Source organism: Triticum aestivum, chromosome 2A (assembly GCF_018294505.1).
Source record: "Triticum aestivum cultivar Chinese Spring chromosome 2A, IWGSC CS RefSeq v2.1, whole genome shotgun sequence".
Taxonomy (NCBI): Eukaryota; Viridiplantae; Streptophyta; class Magnoliopsida; order Poales; family Poaceae; genus Triticum; species Triticum aestivum.
Window position 1 is genome coordinate 1199917 of NC_057797.1, and position 8364 is coordinate 1208280.

The 8364-nt window shown below is 41.8% G+C and overlaps 1 long non-coding RNA gene across 2 annotated transcripts; it reads left to right on the forward strand.

Moving 5' to 3' along the window:
- Window positions 1-402: 402 nt before the first annotated feature.
- Window positions 403-4927, forward strand: LOC123184129 (uncharacterized). 2 transcript variants are annotated; one of them, XR_006492921.1, is made up of 4 exons: window positions 403-1335; window positions 1426-3446; window positions 3592-3693; window positions 4538-4927. It is a non-coding gene; the product is annotated as an uncharacterized lncRNA (long non-coding RNA). The 2 variants fall into 2 exon arrangements; XR_006492920.1 differs by lacking the exon at window positions 403-1335 and having other exon boundaries at window positions 1398-3446.
- The last annotated feature ends 3437 nt before the right edge of the window (window positions 4928-8364 follow it).

An 8364-nucleotide genomic window follows, 5' to 3' on the forward strand; every position in this document is an offset into this window, starting at 1 on the left:
TTCACCGCCGCCGCCCTTCGTCCCTTCGCCGCCCCCGCTCCATCCATTCACCATCGCCCTGGCACTGATCCGACGCGTAAATCGCACATCACAAGCGCCGGCCTCCACTGATCCGGCGCCGGTCCAGGATCCGGCGCCGATCCTGGTCAGGACCCGTCGCCGGAGACGTCCAGGACATCCAGGATCCACCTTTCACCAGCCGCCGCCGAGGAGCCCTACGCCGCAGCCAAGATCCAAGAGGAGCAGCCGCCGCCGAGATCCGAGAGGAGCAGCCGCCGCCGAGGTTCGAGAGGAGCTGGCCACCACGACCTCCCTCCCCAGCCGGCCGCCACCACCTCCTCCCCCACCCCCTCCTCCACGTGCCTGGCATAGGTGGGTCTCAGCCTCCCGCCTACCTCCGTCCAAGGCTAGGAACTCCCCTCCCCTCCCGATCTCCTCCCTTCGTCCAAGGCCACGAGCTCCCCTCCCCTACCCGATCTGACGAAGAGAGGGCCAGGCCTTGCCACTCCGGTGTTCGATGTGGCCAGATCCAGCCGGGGGACTCGCCGCAGAGCCTCCATGTCGGCGGAGCAGCAGCAGCCCAACATAAGGTGGGTGCCCAATCCGTTTTTTGTTCATAGATTTCTGTTGTAGTTTAATTTACTTGACATTTTGCCAAGTCATAGTTTTAGGACTATCACAACATATGTATTACTTTGCACCCATGTCCTCTGTCAAATTTGTTCAGTTCAAAGCATTAAGACTATGACCAGCTATCCAATTTGCAGTCCAGATATATTGTTTCCTTAATCAGCAATGCAAATTTGGGGCAGCTTCAACTTTCTTGTCTGATTTTATTTTGCAATCTATAATCTGAACTGAAAGACAGGGGTACATGCGCTCAGGTTTTGTAGTTGACTAACCATTAGTAATGCAAATTAGGAGCCCCTTTAATTTCTGTGAGCTGCAAGTGCAGTTGACCAATAATCTCATACTTGCTCATAAGCTGCTGAACTGAATCAACACGCCTCTTTTGGTTCCAACAAAAAAATTCCATGCTTAGGACTGTAAAATTACTTCTGTGTAATGTTCATATGGGTCCGGAGGACATTTTACACTTGATGTTTACTTGTGCACGAGCGAAGCAAGTCTGAGCTGCCCTGGGTCTTCTAGAAATTATTGAAGAAGCGTCACGTATCGATAGATCTGGATCCTTTGTGTTGGAAGAGCTGCTGCGTCGGACTATCATAGTTCATATCATAATGTTGATGCCTCTTTTGATATAGCGCTCAAATAAGATTAGGAGGAAGGGCATCACACTCTCCGATAGCAAACAAGATACCACGTACCGATCCTGTTAGTGCATGTAATATCACTATGTTGTATTAACAAATTTGCCTAATGTTGTATTAACAAATCTGTCTTTTCTTTTTTCACTTTGTGTAGGATTTAGAATTATGACAAGGAGTCAGGGACACAATCAGATTTATACCATCCGTTGTGATGATACAAGGAAAGTAAACATATACGCATATTGTGTTCAACGTGATGATACAAGCGAAAGCTGGCCTACGCCGCCAACTGATCTGCGGCAGCGTGAAAGGAGTGTTCAAAAGTAGCAGGAACAGTTGTTCCACTGCTGGTCGGAGGGAGAGCTTGGCAAGGGAGATAGAGGGAGCTCTACAACCACGATCTTGGCATACAACCCGATGGCATCATGCCCACTTAAGCTTCTTCCATGTTCCAATTCTTGCATTTGTTGGTCTTTTACTGTCAGAGCTTACGAAATCCATTACAAATTGAGGTGAGGCCAAGTCGTGAACTTGCTGAGACGTCTTTGCCTTGAATTCTAAGGCTTGAATCTAAATGGAGGCGAGGCCAAGTCTTGAACGAATACTAAGGTTTGCATCTTTTATAAAGCTTGACAGTTACTGTGTAGTTTCAGTTAACATGATAGTCACGCGTGGTGAATCTCTTTTCTTGTCCAGAGATTTCACGAATCCATTATTGCCTACAGAACAACATCCTAGGGCCCTCCCAGTTTGATTCTCTTTATTTTGCTATATCTCAACTATTACATACATCATTTATGCTCTGAAGCTAACCATTGTATGCTTTGATTGGTTGGAGCGGCAAGGTTTTCCAGATCCTGGGAGTCTATCCCTTCCAACAATCTGGAGGTAGCATAGTACATCCGTACTCGCAGGTTGGTGTCTGACTGTCTTTGAATGGTGTTGCTCCAGTGTTGTTTTCCAATGATTAATTTGCAGAAATTGATTATCTGGACATACATGTTTGCTATGTTTGCATCTTGTTTACATATCCCTGTGAGTTCTCTTACAGGAAGAATATGAGTTTGGTGTTTCTTTACTGCCTGATATAGCTAATAGTCTGGTACCAATGAACGGTGCACACTGATAGTCAGTGATTTGAACACTAGCTTATGCCAGATTTTACCGGTTCCGTTTTGAGCCTTGGAAGGCTCATTTCACAATCTTAATCTTTTGACTACCTTTTCAAATGCCAGAGTATATTTTATATAGAAAATACCGACTGCAAAGTTATACTATCAAGTAAATTCCACACACAAAATAAATAAGAGAAACTTATATGTAACGTTGGCAGATGCTTGTTGGCATGGAACGGACATTGTGGATCCAGTGTGAGAATCTCATAGCTGCACTAACTAATTGTACTATTCTTTTAGAATGACAGCCTCCCTAAGTTTGTTTCATTTAAAATGGTTTTCCTCACTAATTGTATGTCAGGCTGCAACATCCTTAGTTCCTCCACATACGACCCTGCGACTAAACCGAGCCGCATACATCTACAACACTTTTGTGTTGCTGACGCCGTCGCGGCCTCCCCGCATGGGTTCCCATCCTCTGTTCGCCGGCCCGCGCCCCCACATCTCCTCACATTAGTATGGCTGCCGGCTGCAGAATCGACGAGGAGGTCGCAGTGGAGGGGTGGTGCTGCAGTGGCTAGCAAGATATCATAAGCTCTCCTTTGTTCTTTTGTGTTTGAATCAGATTCAGTGGTTCTTGATTTTACAGTCATGTATCGACCACCATTGGGTAAGCTCATCAAGGTTTATCTTGGTTGCAGTTTGCATAAGCTAGGTTTGGATTACACTGACCTTTGCCAGATATATTTGCTTGATAGGTCGATTGCATTATATGCTAGAGGGTGCAATGCCATGTTTTTAATGCTTGTATCATGTGCACCCTAGAGCCGTAACACTGGTTGTTTCAGGCCCTAAATAAAATCTGACACTTGAAAATTATCGGGGCATGCCGTTTGAACTATCACACCCCATATAAAATGGTGGATTATGCCATGATCGTATAAGTCTTGCTTACCCTGTAATTATGTTCATATGTTTGGACAGAGGGAATATGATCTGAGCCGCCGTTATGTGTTTCTACTAATTAAAGAACAACTAGGGTCACTTGAAAGAAGATGAGGTATGTTGCGGGGCTGTTGTCGATTCTTGCCTATTTGTCATTAGTTATTCTGTTTTGGCGGAATTACTATGTTATCAAATTTGAGTGTTCAACAACTTGCAGAAGTAATTACATGCCAAATTTCTAAATCTTAGTTCATATGCAGCTGGAAGAATTCCACGATAGACCATTGCTTCAAGGTTGGGAGCGGCCACAACATAATTGACATCAAAACCAGATCTGGGTCCTACATATCCGGTCTTGCTCGGTGAGATTTCTATTTTCCAATCCGTTATATACCTATGATTTATTTGCTACATGAGGTAGTGGCGGGATCACCTTTACAATGCCAAATTATATTTCTATTTCTACAGTATTAGCTACTAGCCAACAGCATGTGTTTACACTCTCATCAGTTAACAGAGTGATTAGTCATAGTAAACTATGTGCCAGCTTATGTGAGTCCAATCGATCTATCTTTTACCGGCATTCCCCATTGTGTAAATTGGGATTATTTGCACCAGCCTTCATACACTCCTAAAACATGGTAGGGAAGACAAGCAAATAGGCACCAGTGGAGCTATGGCAAGGCTCAAAGGGCCATGGCCCGCCCTGGGCTAGAGCGAAAAGGAGTTTTACATGAAGTTTATCCCACAATATTGCATTGATTTTTAGTTTGGTGGTGCTATTTGCACTATCCAGCCCGCCAACATTTTTTAGGTAACTCCGCCACTGCAAATAGGTATCACGATGGTTGCTGCCTAGAGGGAAGTGAGAAGAAGAGAAGACACAACATGGAGAGGAAGACAATCAGATATATCACTTGTTGCTTTACATCTTTTGTTTGAGCCTTGCTACCTGATTGCTCTTGCAATTGAGGTTTTCCAGTGAGCGTTTTATTACATAGATAGGCTCTTTCTGATGACACCAAGGCTACGACAATGAGTAGGCATGCTCTTTTAAAAATGGGTAGGCATACTCTTTTCAAAATGAGTAGGCATCTTTCCTTTTTGAATAATGGTAACATTAATTTGTTTACTTGTTAAGATTTCCCTTGAATGACTTACTATTGTTATGCACTTATGTTGAATGAAATTTTATCCATTTTGTAGTATCCTACAATGGTTTACAGATGGTGTGGCTCCTTGCACTAAGATGATCGATCAGAGATCTAGAGTCCTCAATACAGATCGATGACGCCTCCTCAAGATTCACTTCTTCGTAGCCCCCAACCTTGGTATAGTATAAAAACCTATAAATAAATCAGAAGAATAGGCAATTATCGGATGCTTATGTTTGTTGGTGTAGTAGCCCTCTTAAGTCCAGTCCTAGAGAAGTGTGTCGTAGAAGCATATCAGGAAGACATGGACGTGGATATGCATTATGGTTGTATTATGGACGTGGATATATATTTTACATATTTTTCTGAGTTTGTTCTCAGGGGTGGGTCGTGGCTACCTGGTAACGGTCCAATTTGGTTGTTTTATGATCTTGTCAAGATATTTCACATGATACGGATTAACTATCACCAGTTTTAGTTAATGATTCCTGATATTTATCTCCCAATGGTTATCCGTCCGCACAGTTGCATGCAACTACAAGTACAAACTAATTTTTTAACTTCCATTTCTTGATCAATTGACATTGAAAAGTTAGCACTATTAACGCACTCTTTGTAGAACACTGCTAATACACTAAAATCTATTTGAAACTTATTTTATGGAATACAAAGATTACTTTTTGATATATGTGAAATATAAACTCCTCTACACTAGAAGCACAAAGAAACATGAAATGGAACCCCACCTTGAAACACGTAAAAACAGATATGATGTTGATCTATCATATACCCCATTAACTGCAAAATTTAGCATGATGATGATGGAAGAAAGTTTTAATCAAGGTGTTATTTTCGAGCAAAAACCCAACATTTTATTATTTTCCCTTGATTGCATGCCTCATTATTTAATCACCGATGCACATATGCTACCTTCATGTTTCAATCATATTTACTTACTCTTCCAAGGAATTTATGGCCAGATGTGTTCAAATGCTTTTATCTTTTGAACATGTTTTCATATGAATGAACTGTGGTGCTTTTACTTTTCATTAAGGTTGCTCGACCAAGGTTGTTCAGTGATTGTGTGCACTCCACATGCATCGCCTTTGTCGAGTAAGAAAAACATGTTTTATCTCTGATTATTTCCACATAATCTTCTTTCGGTTATTTGATTTTCTTTACGTTTGTCCCCTTATGCTCCTCTTATTCCCTCAATAAAGTTTGGCCTTGTAGCAACGCACGGGGACATACCTCGACAATAGCTATTTCAAAAAAAGAAGCAAAAGGAGCGCATGATATATACCATTTCATATATCATGGCAGCAAAAACACATTGTGGTGGTCGCTCTGAGCTACGACGATGTGCATTCCTTAGCACCGGGAATTGGCCTAGGATGTCGTGGAGGGGAGAGGAGGGGGCGGGTGACACCGTGGAGGGAAGGAGAGATGGCGGTGAGAGGAAGGTGCGGGTTGAATGACGTGGCATTGAGGGGAGGCAGCAGCAAGAGGCCATGGCGAAGAGAGATTGTGGCGACGAAGCCGTGACAAGGAGAGCAGGCCGGGAGAATGAGATGTGAGTGTGAACGTTCTGCCATGCAATGAGAGTCAGAGATTGAACTGTTTTGTTTATTGTAAGGTGAGAAGAAAAGGAGATGCCGTTTGCTTTTTTTTGTGGGAAAAGCGACTGTTTGTTGTGAGAAAAATATCACATACCTTTTTATGCAGTGAAAAATAACACATACCCTAGCCAGTCATTTCTGGAGAATAATTACCAAGTGAGTTCCTTACTAAAATTCGGATGCGACTTACTCTACTAAAAAGCAGATGCCACTCACTCGGACTACATATATTGTATATGGGCTTATCTTATTTTTTTTATTTTAATATGTGTTTATATATCGCTTTTGTTGATTAGAGATAAGAACTATGGCTTCGGATGATGCTTTGAAAATGTCAATTGACAAAGCTTTATGATTGGCGGACTGAAAACTCCACAATTAAAAGAGACATATATAAATAGTGGTTCTTCTTTATATATTTGTTGCACATGACAATATAGAAGATGTATTTTCATATATGCTTATTTTTGCAGAGTATGAGAGAGATGAAGATGTATGATGTCGACATTCAAAAGGAATCCTTTGACAAGGTTTCCAGCATAGTGTTGTTGGAAGTAGCCTAAAATTCACCGAATTATATACAATAATACACGTATATATGTGCAACCAGAATAAAAGATTAAAAGGCCCGTGGCAACGCACGGGCACTCTACTAGTTCCTGTAACTCTCCAGTACCCCCGAAAATACCCGAATCACTCGAAACCTTTCCGATGTTCGAATATAGTCGTCCAATATATCAATCTTTACGTCTCAAACATTTCGAGACTCCTCGTCATGTCCCCGATCTCATCCGGGACACCGAACTACCTTCAGTATATCAAAACATATAAACTCATAATATAACTATCATCGAAACTTTAAGCGTGCGGACCCTACAGGTTCGAGAACTATGTAGACATGACCGAGACACGTCTCCGGTCAATGACCAATAGCGGAACCTGGATGCTCATATTGGCTCCCACATATTCTACGAAGATCTTTATCGGTCAGACCGCATAACAACATATGTTGTTCCCTTTGTCATCGGTATGTTACTTGCCCGAGATTCGATCGTGGGTATCTCAATAACTAGTTCAATCTCGTTACCGGCAAGTCTCTTTACTCATTCTGTAATACATCATCCCGCAACTAACTCATTAGTTGCAATGCTTGCAAGGCTTAAGTGATGTGCATTACCAAGTGGGCCCAGAGATACCTCTCCGACAATCGGAGTGACAAATCCTAATCTCGAAATACGCCAACCCAACAAGTACCTTCAGAGACACCTGTAGAGCACCTTTATAATCACCCAGTTACGTTGTGATGTTTGGTAGCACATAAAGTGTTCCTCCGGTAAATGGGAGTTGCATAATCTCATAGTCATAGGAACATGTATAAGTCATGAAGAAAGCAAGAGCAACATACTAAACGATCAAGTTCTAAGCTAACGGAATGGGTCAAGTCAATCACATCATTCTCCTAATGATGTGATCCCATTAATCAAATGACAACTCATGTCTATGGTTAGGAAACATAACCATCTTTAATTAATGAGCTAGTCAAGTAGAGGCATACTAGTGACACTCTGTTTGTCTATGTATTCACACATGTATTATGTTTCCGGTTAATACAATTCTAGCATGAATAATAAAAATTTATCATGATATAAGGAAATAAATAATAACTTTATTATTGCCTCTAAGGCATATTTCCTTGAGTCTCCCACTTGCACTAGAGTCAATAATCTAGTTCACATCACCATGTGATTTAATACCAATAGTTCACATCACCATGTGATTAAGACCCATAGTTCACATCGTCATGTGACCAATACCCAAAGGGTTTACTAGAGTCAATAATCTAGTTCACATCGCTATGTGATTAACACCCAAAGAGTACTAAGGTGTGATCATGTTTTGCTTGTGGGAGAAATTTAGTCAATGGGTCTGCCACATTCAGATCCGTATGTATTTTGGAAATTTCTATGTCAACAATGCTCTGCACGGAGCTACTCTAGCTAATTGCTCCCACTTTCAATATGTATCTAGATTGAGACTTAGAGTCTTCCAGATCTGTGTCAAAACTTACATCGACGTAACCCTTTACGACGAACCTTTTTGTCACCTCCATAATCGAGAAACATATCCTTATTCAGGATAATTTTGACCGCTGTCCAGTGATCTACTCCTATATCAATATTGTACTCCCTTGCCAAAATCAGTGTAAGGTATACAATAGATATGGTACACATCATGGCATACTTTATAGAACCTATGGCCA